The sequence below is a fragment of the Phragmites australis genome, chromosome 1 (assembly GCF_958298935.1).
Source record: "Phragmites australis chromosome 1, lpPhrAust1.1, whole genome shotgun sequence".
NCBI lineage: Eukaryota > Viridiplantae > Streptophyta > Magnoliopsida > Poales > Poaceae > Phragmites > Phragmites australis.
The window spans coordinates 21,031,444-21,048,515 of record NC_084921.1 but is presented as its reverse complement, the minus strand read 5'-3'; the positions used below and the strand labels follow the sequence as shown (position 1 = coordinate 21,048,515).

The window sequence follows — 17,072 nt, the reverse complement described above, 5'->3', positions numbered from 1 at the left end:
ACGGAGATTCCATCCTTGTACGTGTGGATACCGTAGAGGCGTTGCTGCTATTGCAGTGCTGATCTACTCGGGACGTACTCGTGAGTACTCGGAAGGTGCTCGGGACGTGCTCGGGACGAGGTTGACGATCGACTACTTGACGCGCACGACTTTGGATTGGTCTGCTCCAACTCTTCTTCCGCTGCACTGCTCGTCAAGTGGTAACGATTCATGATCCCCTACTCGCATGGCTTTCTGGTTGAATGCGGTAGAGAAAATTTATTTTGTGCTAGCGTAGCCTACCCGCAACCCTTCAGAGGCAGCGGCGGCGGCTGTCGGGGGAGTCAATGGAAGAGGAGGAGGTGGCAGAAGAGGCAGCGATAGGGTTGGTCGATGGAGGAGGAGGCGGTGGCTGGGAGGGGCGGCAGAGGGGGCTACGGTCGAGGAGGGTGATGGAGGAGGCGGCATCGGCGGCGAAGAGGGGCGACGACGGCGGTGCTTGGGAGGGGCGAAGACGGCTGGGAGGGCGGCGGCCGAGAGAGGCAGCTGGTAGGGGTGGACGACAGGTGAGAGGGGCTTAGAGGCGGTTGGGAGGGGTGGCCGGGAGGGTAATGTGGACTAATCGGGTTAGTTGGGCCTAGGTGGGCCAGATTTGCTGGTGGCCTGGGAGATTGAGGACCCATGGGTACACGGGTACGGGTAGTAGGAGAACGGACTCGTACCCTCTCCACCCGACGAGTGACGATTTTCCTCATTAATAGACCCGCGAGTATGAGAAGTGGCCCATACCCGGCTCCTAATGGAGTAATTACCCGTCGGGTTTCGGGTTTCGGGGGCCCATTGCCATCTCTAGCTGTGCCTGTGCTCTGCTCTATGTTCAACCAAGTGGGAGGGAGAAGAGAGAGTGATGAGTGAGAGAGAGGAGAGAGATAAGGCAGGGGAGGGACAAGGCGACTGCCGGCCTTGCTCGGTTAAGGAAAGCTATGCCAGCCTATCTCAAAGCAGCTCTGTGGCAGCCGTGGCCAGCAAGGGACAAGAAAGGCGATGGATGAACAGTAACCGCCATGAATAGTGACCTATATGAAAAATATCCCCTTTCCTTGTCTGATCCAATTGCAGGCCTTCCTAAGCTCCAAAATTTATAGGACAATTTTTGTGGGATACTGTAAATTATATGCAACCCAATTCAATTTATTGGGCTCAAAAAAGCCTGAGACAAATTTAAATTAAAATTCTTCAAAGTTTTCAACTTTTATAATTTGCTTTAATTTTTAAGGCTTCAATTTAAATCCTAAAAATCTGGGAAATTAACTAAAATCACATGCTATTAAAAAATTTCTAAGATTATTTCCAACCCTAAGTTGCATAGCAAAAATGTGAGTTCCTTCACAAAGCATCACTTACTATTAAAGTTAACAATTCCTGTTTAAATTTAAATGCATTATATTACTTGCTCAAATCTTCAATTATGATACTAATGATACTCATGAATGCTTAAATACCTGTTTAAGAATTTTGGGATGTTACAACCCCCCCCCCCCTCTACTAAAAATAATCTTGCCACAAATTTGGGTGAAGTTTGGGAAGAGAGTGAGGAATTTAGGAGTTCAATTGATGGAATGATAATGGCATCGACTAGAGGTGTTGTAAGGACATATTTGTCAGGTCTCGAAAAACTCTCAGGTTTCTTAGTATCATATTTATCTAGACAAGTTAATCCTTTAACAAGGATTCTACAATATAAACAAGTGGATGTTGTGTGAGTGCTATTGGTGTCATCATCATTTCTCATCTCAGTTCACTGACATGGCAAAGTAATAACTTCTACTCATATTCATGAGAGAAAAAGGTGGGGGATGGTCCCCAAGTAACCAGGAGATGTGAGGGTGATTGTGCACATATCTAAAGATTTTAGGAATACTAGATTCCTATAAAAGAAAGGGGTAGTGTGAGTGGGTTCTGCTCACTTGAGCCTTCCGGGTTGTGGTTCCTAGGATTGTTGCGGGTCCTCATCATGTCATCCATCCAAAGTTGTTGACATCGGGATGTGATGCAGAGTAGGAATAGATAAGGAATTCCAAACAACAAGGGGGATGAATATAATGACATGTATGTGTATGGACGAATCATTCTTACACAATAGATATGCATGCACAATGAGAGGTATGCATATGCTTATGATCCTAATCGATACGTCAGTCACAATTCGATACTTCCCACAAAACCTAGCAAGCTTAAGGCCATTACATATAGGGCATAATATAGCATAGTAATCGTTCTACAAGTTTGCGATTACTTAGCTACTTCATGTTCCTCAAGTTTGACTAGCTTCACTTATTGACCTAATTTCCTTAACATGTGAGACGTGCTCCTTTTTACCCTTCATCACGTTTCCTCTTTGTCGGTTGATCCCACCATTGCCCCATAGAAGAGAGAAAGCATGAATTGAGATAGGGAGGACCAATGGCAAGTGAGATACCATGGAAATATTAGATCAAGGATTAGATAAGATGTAACTCCTTAAATAAGCATCGAGATGCACGAACATACTCATAGCCATCCTTAACCAATCAAAGAAAGGAGGTAAGTTTAGAGAGCAAATTTTCTCTAATTTTAAGGGTTCAACAGCAAGACGAGAATAGCTCTAGGATAGAGAAGGAATAAAATAGAGCTACCATGCTAATTTCTGGATTTTAGCTTCAATTAATGAGTTAAATTAATGAAGTTATCAAATTTTATTTTAACCCACTTACTAACTAAGCTATGGTTAACTCTATCAACCTTGGCTCTGATACTACGCTGTCAGACCCGTCCAAATCACACTTGGCTTAATCGACAATACCGGCTGTCTACAAAGATAAGAGCTAGCACACACCCGTCATTTGACGTGTCGAGGGCTAACAATTATCTAAAAACATCCATTGCAGCACCATTCGATTAAAACGATAGCAATTATGGCAATCCTGATATAAATAGAGTGCGAAGACTTTAACTTATATTACATACCATATTCACGATTCCAGTTTGTACTTACTAGCAGAGTTTTCATACGCAGCAGAAAGATATTAATAAAACAAAAGGATAGGCTGCACTTGTTTAAAGAAAGCCTGCTGGAAGAGGGCTCTTTTGATGCTGTAATTGATGGCTGTGAATGTGTCTTCCATACGCCCTCTCCCTTTTATCATAACGTCAAGGATCCTAAGGTTTATATTATCACCACTTGATGCAAACAACAGATGTCATATGTTGCTAGGTTTATCGCATGTTGGCTCCATACTCCCTTTAAGATGCAAGGTGTCATGAGGGTATACAAGTATTCATGTATATTGAGCTACTGTGGTTCACTTTAGTATATGTACTGTTCTTCTGTGACTAGGGACTAACATGTCCTTCAGGTTTTTGCAATCAGCCATTCCCTTGGTCGATATGTTGGAGCATTGTACTTCATTGTGTTCTTAGTACTGCTTTATTAATCACTCATTTTGTTAGGGATTGCCTTTTCTAATCCCAAATTCTCTCTTGGGATTTGTCCATGCACAGTCCTACTTATTTATTCCTTTTTGCATGTAAGCCCCACCTCTATTTTTTCCCAACAAGTAAATTCCAAAAAAAAATTAGATAAGTAAAATAAAAAATCAAACAAAGCAGTAGTGAATTTCAGAATAGGATTTACAATTTTTGGGCAGACTAAACGTTTATGAATTGAGGTACTCCACAATCTATCTTGTGATTTCACCTTGTTGAATTGGACCCGCATGTCGACCATAAACTTTTCTTGAAGTTGCAATTTTTATTAGTTATCTTAGGAGTTCTATTCTATATTTGTTTGTTTTATATGTGTGTCCTTCAGGCTGAGTTACTTGACCCAGCAGTCAAGGGAACACTTAATGTTCTTGGTTCATGCAAGAAAGCTTCTATTAATATAGTGGTTGTAACATCACCCATGGTGGCTTTTACCTACAACGGGAAGCCAAGAACTTCTGATGTCATAGTTGATGAGACATGGTTTTCTGATCCAGAAGTTTGTGAAAAGAATCAGGTAATATACCTTCATTCTGCCATAAATAATGATTGCTTCTCATGGCTTGTTAATTGATGCATAGTACTTTGGTTGTTTGGCTTCTTTCCTATTAAACAACAGAATAACCTCTGCATGGGTCCATTGGTTAGTCAAGAAATTGTGCAGAGACAACACTGTTTTGGTGAATGTTGAAGCGATTTCCAGTTCACATTGATCCCATGTAACTGATGCTCCTATTGTCAGTAGCAGTATATCTTTATACTGACTACTGAGTTCAGTCGTAGTTAGTATTGCTTCTTGATGAGAGAGTTATTCCAACATTTGTTAATCTGATTTATGATTTGGCAAGTGAATATGACAGCAAAGGTTTTTTGCTTTATTTTATCGTTCTGTATCAATGATCTCAGGAAGTTTACTTCCGCTTTCTCTTTTACTTTCAATTTAAATATTGGTACCTGAACTTGGAGTATCTATGCACTTTGTATTATCATCTCTTTTCCAACTGGTCATTCTTCTGCATCAATGGTATATTTTGTCCAAGACGCTTGGAAGTTCTCAAGGACTAATGGACGTGAAATAGTTACAATAAACCCAACAATGGTTATCGGTCCCCTGCTGCAGCCTACATTAAATACTAGTGCTGAAGCAATCCTGAAGCAAATCAATGGTACGTGTCTTGACGGACTAAATTTCCCTAAGTGACCTGTATGTACAGTAGAAATTCTTGCACCCACATCGTTTTTGGATTTGTTGTTTGTTTGAGAAAATAACTTTTAAGGACAGTGGACTTTTTGAATCATATCCATTTTGCGAGATAAAAATCAAGGTCACATTAAAAAGTTCTTTTTTTTCCAAATTCATGTAGGAATTTTCAGTGCTGCGATTAGAGTATGCTTGTGGATGGTTATCTTTACAGATACGATCATATCTTGTCGACAAGCTGGCACACGATTGCATCGGTGCTGAATTTATGTTAGATTTTTACTTGTTATAGCACTATCAGGTTACGTATATGCACTAAATATCTTGGTGGTCGCTTCCCACAGACTGAACAACCATTGACCCAGTGTACTCTCTCTTAACACCTGATTCTTTTTGTAAAAAAACTTGTGTGTACAATGGATGGCCAGGTAGACTGAAACTGGGTTGAATTGATTGGTCCATATAGCCAAGTTGCTTTCAGAAAGCAGAGTCCTTCTCAGTTTTCCATAATGAATTGAGTCATCAGAGCAAATTTTATAATTTACTACTTGAAACTTTTAAATATTAAAACTGACGATCAATTGCCATATGAAGAAACTGTTGTCAGCTGTGTCTAACTACCCATATAATGACTCGATTTGACAATGTCTAACCACCGAAAAGAAACGAAAGGATTTACGAATGTCCAATGCAAATTACCAAAATACCCTTCTTTGCTTCAGGAGATGATTTGACTTTCAGATATAAGTGTGAAAGAATTGCAAGTTGCACAGACAAATCAAACTGATGTTGCATCTAGAACTACTGGCAGTTGTGTGAATTCCCAGACTGTCTACTTGAATTCTGTCTCGCACAATGTGATGTGTATGTACACAAATTTTGCATTCTAATGAGAAAATGCCTGTAAGGACAGTAGTTCACAGAATATAAACCTGCATAATATTGCACTGAGCTTATGTTATCTTTTACCCTTTTTTTCTGGAACCTGCCGCAAGTCTTAAGTCTTAATTAACTATTCTCTTAATAGTCATGTGTCCTAAAGCCACAGGTCAACTACAACTTAGTCAACCAGAAATTCTCCTAAGCTTTGTGATTATGTGGATTAGTGGATATGATGACTACATTATGTTGGCTTGGAATGTGTTACCCCTAAGCTCAATGGCTCCGTAAGCTTATAGCAATAGCACTAGCACTTACAACAACCGTTAATATTTTTAAGGCCTATGGCACCTTCCCTACTGTTCTGATATTGTTTTCGTTCCCATTTCTCTGAACACTTGTATTAATGTTTAATGTTATAAATTATATACTATCTTGATTCCAAGCCAGTGTTATAAGCATATATGCATCTTGCAGTGAGTGTGTTTGGGTGATTTATGAAAAATATGATCCAAGTAGATGCTTATGGCTGAGAAAAACAAATATAGTAGTATGCTTTTACATGCAACCGCGCAGTATTTCTGTCTGTGCTCTGAACAAGAAATTGAAGAGATGTACTGCAAAATCCTTCTCATTTTCTTGCAGGGTCATCAGCTACATATCCTAACTCCAGCTTTGGGTGAGTAAATGTTAAAGATATGCTTCCATATGAAGTTCCTTCAGCAGATGGAAGATATTGCATGGTTGAAAGAATTGTTCACCACTCGGAACTTATCAACATCTGCGAGATGTATCCCACCATTCCTCCTCCGGACAAGTTGATATTCTCTGCCAAAACCATCCCATGTGATGCCTTGTGGGTTTGCAGTTAGCAAATGCAACACATTTTACAAATATTATTTGTTTGGAACAAATCATTCTTGCTGTGTTTTTTGTTTATTATATGTTTTTGAGGGATTAAATGTTTTCCTGTCACGCCAGAGAATATCAATAAAACTATTGTCAGCGGTGTCAGGGTTAGTTCCTCAATGATCATTCAGATCATAGAGGGAATAAACTACTGCTTACACTTGTAGCTTGCACAATGAATAAGAAACTAACAGCGCATTCGTCTTTGCAGGTGTGCAGATGACAAGCCATTTGTCCCAACCTACCAGGTATCAAGGGAGAAGATAAGAAGCTTGAAAGAGAAGGGATTTGTAACTTTTTTACTCCAGCAATCTGTGAAACAGAAGAAAGCAAATACTTGACATTGCTTCAGTAGTGGCATGCACAAAACTTTGCACTTGACAAGATACACATAGTTTTAGTCTGTAGGGTGATCTGAAATAAACGGAGGCATGCTGTAATTTGCAGATCTGCTTTATTTTCATGGGCCTGAGCTATATATAATCGTTTCTCGGTAGTCTTAGAAATCAAGTTGGATGGATAACGTGAAATATCCCTGCCTCCCTGGGCAGTCGAATAAACCGGTTGACAAGTTTGAAGCTAGAACGTTGTGACCTAAGCAAGTCGATATGCGGGTTAAAAGCCGATTTGCGTTCGGCGGCGGAGGCAGGGTTCACGGCGGAAGAAGTGTTGCAGGCGGAAGCGGCTCTGGAGACTTCGTCCGGCATGGCCAAAGTAGGCTCGGTGAAGTCGCCGGCGAGCATCAAACCTAAGGTCTCCCTGGCACGGAAGATTGTGTCGGCCGTAATCCAACATCGTACACGCGGGTGCGTGCCATGGCGAGGTTCGCTCCCGTAGTCCAGAAGGTTACAGCCGGCCACGACGGGAGATGTGATTGTCAATGACCACCGCTTGATTGCTTGCTCCCGGCCACCAGCAAGACTCAGGGACATGGTGCCTTGTGCAGAGGTCGACAGTTCAGCCATGGCAAAATCGAAGGAAGAAGACGATTCTCAAAATTCAAAACTAAACGCAGTTTCAGATCCTACTTCTGCGCTGATTAACAGAGATGGGTCCGTGCCGTCAGTGCTTATTCGCAGTGGGCCCAAATCGATTTTTTTTCGGCTGCTCTTCTGCCCTGGGTCGTTTGTATTCACGAAAGGGTGTGGGTGTACAAATAAGGACCAAAAGAACAGGAACGGTCCGGAAAAATCCCTAACTATTTTTATTTTCATATTTTTTCTCGAAAACGAAATCAAAAACGGGAAAGTAGTAAATGAGTACGAACTCGAGAATGTCGGGATATCAAAAACGAATCAATCTGAACATAAATATGCGGGTATCAGTCAGGAACCGATAATTTAAAATGAGAACACCGATCTGTAGAACGTTGTGACCTAAGCAAGTCGATATGCGGGTTAAAAGCCGATTTGCGTTCGGCGGCGGAGGCAGGGTTCACGGCGGAAGAACTTTTGCAGGCGGAAGCGGCTCTGGAGACTTCGTCCGACATGGCCAAAGTAGGCTCGGTGAAGTCGCCAGCGAGCATCAAACCTAAGGTCTCCCTGGCATGGAATATTGTGTCGGCCGTAATCCAACATCGTACACGCGGATGCGTGCCATGGCGAGTGTAACATCCTGAGTTTAAGCCTGCCAATTAGTACAAATCTCACTCTCAATTATACTTTTAGATTCTATTCAGCGCAAATCCAAAATTTAGTTGGATCCTTTGGTTCAAATCGTCTTGAAAATCTTGAGATCCAAGTTCAAATATTCAAAATAGAGTTGTTGAATCCAAAGTCAAAACCAAATTCAAATTCTCCAAATTTGAATTATTCCAAAACTTTTTCTTTCTCTCCTTCTTTTTCCTCCTTCCATTTTTCTTTTTCTCCCTGGGCCGGCTTTCCCCTTCCCTCTCCCTTCTTGGCCCAGCTGGCCAGCTCGGCCTCCTCTCTCCCACGCGCTGCGCCCGGCCCAGCTCGCCGCGTCGTATCGGCCCACTCACGCGCGCGCACTCATACGCCCTCGACGGTCCGCTGAGCCACGCGTCGCTGATCCGCCCGCACGCGTCCGCGCGCCTCTCCTTCCTTCTCCCCTCCAGCGCGACGACGACATCGCCAGTCGCCGTCTCTCCGGGAAATATCTCGCGCACGCCCGACCACTCTCCGCAGTCCCCGCTCACCCTCCGCTCTCTCTCTCTCTCTCCCTGCTACCCATGCCTCTGCGCCGTGATTTCCGCGGCCCACGCGCTGGCCGGCGCAGAGTGCCCATGTTCCGGGGAAAATGGTGGGCGCCGGCCGCCACCTCGCCACCGACGTCCCTGTGACGCCAGCACGTGAACCGCCTCCCCGTGCCTTCCCTCCCGTCTATAAGTAGAGCAGCCTGCGTTTCTCTCTCCCTCCTTTTCTCCACTTCGCCGCGCCACCGTACCACCACCACTGCCATTTCCGCCGCTGCAACCTCGCCGTCACCCCTTCACCGTCCACGTGCCGTCAAGGAGTTTCAGGACACTACCGCCGTCTCTGGGCCGCTGCTTGTTCACCGGAAGCTCGACTGGAGCTCGTCCGTGCCGATAGCCGAGCTGCGCTGCCGCCATCTCTCTGACGAATCGCCGGCCGCCACCCCGCCCGTCGTCATTCCTGCGCTCGGTGAGCACCCCAAGCCCTAGCACCCCCCTCCTAGATAGCGTGTAGGTGTCCTCGCGCTCTCCCTTAGCTTTTCACCGTGCGCCGCCGTGTTTTGGTTTCCGCCGCCGCAGTTGCGCTCGCCGCCGGCATGATTCTGCCCGGTGCTGTGATCCGGCCATCGTGCCATATGCTCTAGAGGCATTAGGCCTCTTTTCCTTGCAGGATTGGCCCCTCTCCGTGCGGGGGAGGTGCTGTCCAGTTGCGCCGCGCCGCCATCTCCTCTCCGGCGGTGATCTGGCGTCGTTCTCTCCGTCGGTCGCCGTCAAGATGATCCTTGCCGAGTCCGCCATGTCGCGTAGAAGCCCGGCGTTAACTCATAGTCGTGAAACTCCGGCGAAAACTCGATCCCGGCGAGCTTTCCGGCGCTGCGCCGCCGTGATTCCTCGCCGCCGGCTTGTTTCCCCTCCGCTCCGCCGCTCGCGCGTGTTCGCGCACTGGCGCGTTCACGCAAGCCAACTGGGCCATGCCTCGGCCTGGCCAGCCGGCCTGGCTCGGCCCAGTGGTCGGCTGACCGGCCTGGCCAGCAGACCGTGCACCGTGGGCCGGCCTAGCTCCTCTAGCCCGTTAGCTAGCCAGCCCAGACCCGAATGGGCCAGTACTGTGTAGTTATTACTGTGTAGTCCAAGCCCGCCCCAGGCCCATCTAGGCCCAAATTCGGCCCAATCTGAGCCCATTAGGCCCACTGGGTACTATTCATGTGGGTCACACCTATGAATAGTGTCATTTCATAATTTTCCGATTTAATTTTATATTAAATCTTCCGGGAGCCGTAACTACTCCATTCTGGCTCCGATTTCGGCAATTCTTTCGCCAAAATTCATCTAAAATCGAGATCTAGTTATCTGTTGAATTATGATGTTTGTTAAGGCTCATTGGTTTTCCATTTGGTGTGATTGGTTCTTCCCTAGTATAGCTCATTAATGGTCGTAGTCGCAATTGCAGATCTGCCAGAATTCTGTGAGTGCTACGCGGGAAGCATCAGAAGCGAAGAAGATCCTGATTACAACCAAGATTTTGAAGAAAACTCCGGAGAAGGCAAGTCCTATTTCCTTGATCATATTGAACCTATGTTTTCGAATAATATACATGATTAACTAAAATCGGACTTATTATCGCATGTGCTATATATTGCATTTCTTTCAAACTACTTGTAGTAGTTAACCCTATCAACACTGCCATGCCATACATGTCATCATCCAGAATACATATCACCCTAGGAATACCTGTTGTTAAATATATTAACGATGGACGACGTCTTGATATCTAGCATGCTTAGAATTGAATACATCTCCTCGGAGATGTCGCTTTTAAAACACTTCTCTTCGGAGACAAGATTTACTGTTATCAACAATAACTCATATACCATGATTCCTTGATGGTTGTGAATTCCGTGATTGTGGTGAAATCCTTGATGTCGGGTGGGACATGGAAGGTGATGTGTAAAAATGGGTGAAAACTGTTTTGGCGTGGGCAGGTAGAGTGGTCCTACGGGGAGGATGCTCATGGGGGCTTGAGTTACATGATGGTATTCATTGCCCATGAAGATGCCTAGCCCGGCCGCTTAAGGACCGAGTCTTGCGCCGTCATGCTTAGTCACCCCGTGCAACCATGCGTCCTGTATGGGCAGGACTTGATTTTCCTTCACTGGACTGAGTTGGGCATCATACCAGGAGGCTGAGAGCAACGAGCAGCCAGGGGTCTATCTGTCCCGCTGTTTGGAGGTTCAGGGACTGGCTTAGGCTTAAAAATGGAGGCTGGCCTTCGGAACATGCAGCTCTGGAACTTGGCGTGTCTCGTGGAAAAGCCCGGCAGGAAAGGTGTTTGGAGAGTCTCGGTATGATTCGCTCCTCCGCTTGCAACGGTTGGAGGCTGAGCATATCGTATGGGTAAAGCTGTACAACCTCTGCAGAGTGTAAACCTATTCGAATAGCCGTGTCCACGGTCATGGACATGCAAAGCATTGACCTCACTTGAATAGACTCCGGGGGCGTGTGTCTTGATGTGTGAGTGTGTGGACTAGATGTCCGTGTGATGTGGTTACTGGCTCGATCCGCCAGAAGCTGTGTGGTACTAGAGGTACACCAGATGTGATAAAAGGGACTGCGGAGTGAGGTATAGCCCCTCCCAGGACTGAAAACCCCCAGATACAACTTGTTACCAGGTCACCTTCTAATACGTTGGGGACTTGAGGTGATACTCAGTACCAACAGAAGATGCCTGCCTTTGTTTCAAAAGCTTTGTTGTGTTTATTTCAAAAGGGTAACAGTGGAGAATATAACTTGATACCTGCATAAAACCAGCTTTACGCTTAAAACTATGCCGTAAAGCCTTATCCTTGAAATATCCATTATGCATCTATCAACCCCTTTGAAGTAATATAGGACTTGTTGAGTACCTTCCGTACTCACTCTTGCTGTCATTCAGATGAAGAAGCCGATGCTGACTTCGCCGGAGGAGAAGCCAGAAATGAAGAATAGTATCTAAAGTCGTGTTCGCACCCTCGTTGCTTGTGGCTTGAGCTTTTGTTCCGCTGTGTGCTTTGATGGCCGCTAGGCCAGATATGTAATATACAGTATGGGTTGTAACCTTTTGTACTCTAAACCATATTAATTATGCACGAAGTTTGACTGTGATATCATTCTGTTGAATTCTGTGCGTATCAGCTACTTGATCCAGGGACTGATACAGGAGGCACAGGGGAACCGGGATCGGGGTCCTGACAGGCATGGTATCAGAGCCATGCTTGGCTGTAGGACGTGACCCTAGAATATACTAGCTAGTGTCAAAATATCTTCTGTACTTGCCTTCTGTCTTGTTGTCTTTGAAAACTTGTTATGTTACTTCTAAGCTGTCCTTTTTCCCGGCAGATGGAAGATGAGGATTGGGACACAGTGCGTTGTCTACGAGTGAAAGGCTTTCCCAAGTTGCTGTGGGAAGCTTGTTGCCGCATGGGGTACACCCGACGCCCAGAGTACACCGGGCGTGAGTACGACGAGAATGGATCCCAGAAGTGTCAGGTTCTTCTACAGATCTTCGACTGCCCAAGACACCCCAACTGGCGACCGTGGTAGGTCAGCACCACCGGAGTACGGTACCCAGACACGTACCAGCTGGTGGCCTACGAGGCGCTTCAATACCTGTGCGGGAGGCATATCAGGGAAGTTGCGCACACTCCCATGAGGCACTTTCCAGCTGCTGCTGGCCAGCGAGCTACTTGGTGTGCACGCCTAACTGCCATGGAGGATGCAGGACAGGAGGAAGAGGAAGATGACACCGTCGTGGCTGTCACAGTACAATACCTTCATGCCTTGGAACACATGCACAATGAGACCTATCAGCTGTTCCAGGCAAGTCGCCAGAGGGCAGAAGAGTCAGAGACACGTGAGAGGGCTCTCCGTATGATGTTAGATCAGACCAGAGTCCAAGCTGCAGCTGCTGAAGACATCGCGGTAAGGAGCCGTGAAGGATGGCAGAGGGCGGTGAGAGCCCATCACCGGGATCTCAACCAACAGCATGCCCTGAGTGGCTCCCGGGTTAGGACAACTGCCAGGAAGAGTACCTTCACGCTACCCGCAAGTCGGACCCAGCACATCGTCCTTGCAGGTGTGCCTCTCCTACCAGTGCATATAACAGCAGCTATAGCAGACGGTAGGATTGGCCCCTCGCCAGTCCCAGCAGCCAGCGGAGGTTTAGTGCCAGCGGAGCCGATTCAGAATGGAGATATGGTAGTACCCATAGACGACTCGGAAGGGGAGGACCCTAGCGAGCACGAGCTCGTTAGTAACGATGACGACGACAGCGTCACCAGGATCTCCGACTCCACTTCTACCCCGACACCAGTAGGAACCCTCTCACCTGCTGAGTCAGCCGCTGGCAGGTTCGCGGAAAACGAGTGAGGATAACACGTCGCGACTAATTAGCATTAGGAGTAGATCCTTTTGTAGCTTTTGTTATAGATAGCCCTATAGCAGGATGCTCTGTGAAGCATGCTTTGGACGTTGTAGATCGAAAACTTTTGTACTAGTGACCTAGTGGAGATAGTCCTAGGTTTGTATAATATATGTTGCTTGTACTCTTGTATGGTGTTGCTTCTTGTTGTATCCTTGTTTGCATGATTGGCAAGGATTGTCCTTGCTCCTATCTGTTTTCCCTCATCCAATAGCTCTATCTCAGCTTTTGCTTCCTTGTTTGTCTCCAGAAAACAGATGGATTCATCCAGGGAGTCCTCTCGTCACCGTCAACAACGCCAGATCGTACCTATCAATGAAGTTCATGGAATGAGTTCTCAGGCAGGAAGTATAGTAGGGACCCGAGGAAGGCACTCTGAGGGCCAAGGTAGAAGGAGAGACAGGGGTGCCGAGTCTCAGCCCAGTCGTGAAGTCCATCAGAGCCACCGTAGCAGTCAAAGAACCCCACTACCCCCACCACCAGAGAATGACCTAGTGGCAGTGATGACTAATCAAACCCGCCTACTGGAGGCCATAGCTCGAGCAGGGATCAACAGAGGTTATGGACCTCAGAACAGGATGGCGGAGTTTATAAGGATCAGACCTCCAACCTTTGACAGTACCGAAGACCCCTTGGAGGCTGATGACTGGCTCAGGGCAATCACTAGGAAACTCCAGGTCATCAACTGTGAGGGCCGAGACAGGGTTAACCTTGCCGCACACCAGCTCACTGGGTCAGTAGCAGAATGGTGGGAGAACTACTGCGAAGCATCCGTGGATGCCAATGCCATCACTTGGGAAGAATTTTGTGAAGAGTTCAGGAAATACCATGTACCGACAGGGATCATGGAGATGAAGGCTGACGAATTCCGTGACCTAAAGCAAGGGTCAATGACAGTGAACCAGTACATCCGGAAGTTCATCCGCCTTTCCCGCTATGCGCCAGAGGAAGTATCGACGGATAGGAAGAAGCAGGATCGCTTCAAGAAGGGACTGCAACGCAGTTTATATGTTCAGCTTGTGCCTGTTATCTACCCCGACTTCAATACCCTGATGAATAGGACCCTCCTACTAGAAGAAGCCCGTGCACCCATAGACGCAGAAAGAAAGAGAAAGTTCGCGGATCGAAGGCCGCAGGGCAATAGATCCCAGGGGACCAAATTCAACCAAAAACAGAAAATTCAGTATCCACAGCAGTCCACCATGCAATACCCGACTCCGGGATCCACATCCCGTGCAACCACATTTACTTCTCGCAGTTCCAACCTAGGGCAGTCTCAGCAGAGCAGTGCTCAAACTCCAGTAGCAACACCGAAGACGTGCTTCATCTGTCATCAGCCAGGGCACTTCATGAAAGATTGCCCCAATGCCAAGCAGAACAATGCACCAGCTCGTTCAGCTCCAGTAGCAGGAGCAGGTCGAGGAGGAAATCGATCAGCAGGGCAATCACGGAACTATGAACGAGGCCGCGTCAACCACATTGACGCTCAGGAAGCTCAGGAAGCACCGGAGGTGGTGCTCGGTGAGTTCCCCGTCAACTCAACCCTTGCAACAGTTTTATTTTATTCTGGAGCTTCGCATTCATTTGTTTCTTCAAAGTTTGCTGCGCTACATAAGCTACCTACCGTGATACTTAAGAATCCTAAGTTGGTTCGATCTCCTGCGGGAAATATCTTGTGTCGTCTAGGATGCCCCCGGGTCAAACTCCATTTAAGTGGGGTAGAGTTCCTAGCAAACCTAGTAGTTCTGAATTCGAATGGAATAGATGTCATTCTGGGAATGGATTGGTTAACCAAACATAAAGGCAATATAGCATGTGCTAGTAGAAGAGTTACTCTGGTTAATCATAAAGGAATCAAAATAGAGTTTGAACCCAAAGGACCCAAGTCTGACCCAATGGCCTGCGACTTGTCTATCCAGTCAGTGGAGGAAGTGCCAGTAATACAGGAATACCTTGATGTATTCCCAGAAGAGTTACCAGGTATGCCACCGGACCATGACATCGAGTTCGTTATTGATCTCTTACCTGGAACAGCCCCAATTGCCAAGAGACCTTATAGGATGGCAGCCAATGAACTAGAATTGTTGAAGGAACAAATTAAAGAGCTGCTAGCAAGCGGTTTTATTAGACCTAGTTCTTCACCTTGGGGATCACCAGTTCTATTTGTGGAAAAGAAAGATGGAAGTCAAAGGATGTGTGTGGATTACCGTTCTCTAAATGAGGTAACTATTAAGAACAAGTACCCACTCCCAAGGATCGATGATTTATTCGACCAGTTAAGAGGAGCCAAGTACTTCTCCAAGATAGATTTGAGATCAGGATACTATCAGTTAAAGGTTAGGAAAAGTGACATCCAGAAGATTGCCTTTGTAACAAGGTATGGGTTGTATGAGTTTACAGTTATGTCGTTTGGACTGACAAATGTCCCAGCATACTTCATGAATCTGATGAATAAGGTGTTTATGGAGGAATTAGATAATTTTGTGATAGTGTTCATTGATGATATTCTTGTATACTCAAAGAGTGCAGAAGAACACGAACAACATCTGAGGGTGGTTATGGAAAGGTTAAGAGCACATCAGCTATACGCCAAGTTTAGCAAATGTGAATTTTGGCTTCAAGAAGTGGCATTCCTTGGACATGTTCTAACAGCAGAGGGAGTATCAGTGGACCCTTCAAAGGTTGAAGCGGTAGTTGACTGGATTCAACCAATCAACGTTTCAGAAATCAGAAGTTTTCTTGGATTGGCAGGTTACTACCGTAAGTTTATTGAGGGATTCTCGAAGATAGCTAAACCAATGACCAAGCTTCTCCAGAAAGACGCTAGATTTGTGTGGAATGAAGCCTGCGAAGAGAGTTTTCAAGAGCTAAAGAAGAGATTGACTACGGCCCCAGTGTTGAAATTGCCGGATATCCAAAATGACTTTGTAGTATATTGTGATGCATCACGCCAAGGTTTAGGATGTGTGCTAATGCAAGATGGCAAGGTTGTGGCTTATGCATCCAGGCAACTGAAGTCGCATGAGGAGAATTATCCAACTCATGACCTGGAATTAGCAGCAGTGGTACATGCACTTAAGATTTGGAGACATTATCTTCTTGGGAATAAGTGCGAAATCTATACGGATCACAAGAGCCTGAAGTATATTTTCACTCAGTCTGAACTAAATCTTAGGCAGCGAAGATGGTTAGAGTTGATAAAGGATTACAACCTAAGTATCCAATATCACCCAGGTAAGGCTAATGTGGTGGCTGATGCCCTAAGTAGGAAAGTCTACAGTCATGACCTACAAGTGCAGGAATTAAAGACAGAACTCATTGCCGAAATGCAACGTCTGAACTTGCACGTAACACAAGAACGAGTTCACACTCTGGTAGTACATCCAACATTAGAGGATAAGATTCGTGAGACCCAGTCAAAAGACGAAGAGATTTTGGAACTAAGGAAGAATCTCGGGTTAAATAAAGCACCAGGGTTCAGAATAGATCCACGAGGAACTATGTGGTACAAGGATCGGTTATGCGTACCGGATCGGGAAAATCTTAGAGAATTAATCATGGATGAAGCCCACAACTCTTCTTATTCTATTCATCCTGGATGTACCAAGATGTTCACAGATATAAGGACCAAATACTGGTGGACGGGAATGAAGTTGGACATAGCAGGTTTTGTCGCTCGATGTGACACATGTCAAAGGGTCAAAGCAGAGCACCAAAGACCAGCAGGTTTACTGCAACCATTGCAGGTCCCGACATGGAAATGGGATGAAATTGGTATGGATTTCATAGTTGGGTTACCCAGAACTCAGAAGGGTAACAACTCTATATGGGTCATAGTAGATCGCCTGACCAAGGTAGCCCACTTCATACCGGTCAAGACGACTTATAGCGGAGATAAGTTGGCAGATTTATATATTAACAATATTCTGAGGCTTCACGGAGTTCCTAGCAGGATTGTCTCTGATCGAGGA

The 17,072-nt window shown here is 45.8% G+C and overlaps 1 pseudogene; it reads left to right on the top strand.

Annotated features, from left to right (window-relative positions):
- The first annotated feature begins 326 nt into the window (after positions 1 to 326).
- On the top strand, positions 327 to 6,831 carry LOC133883413 (phenylacetaldehyde reductase-like; annotated as a pseudogene).
- Positions 6,832 to 17,072: the final 10,241 nt, after the last annotated feature.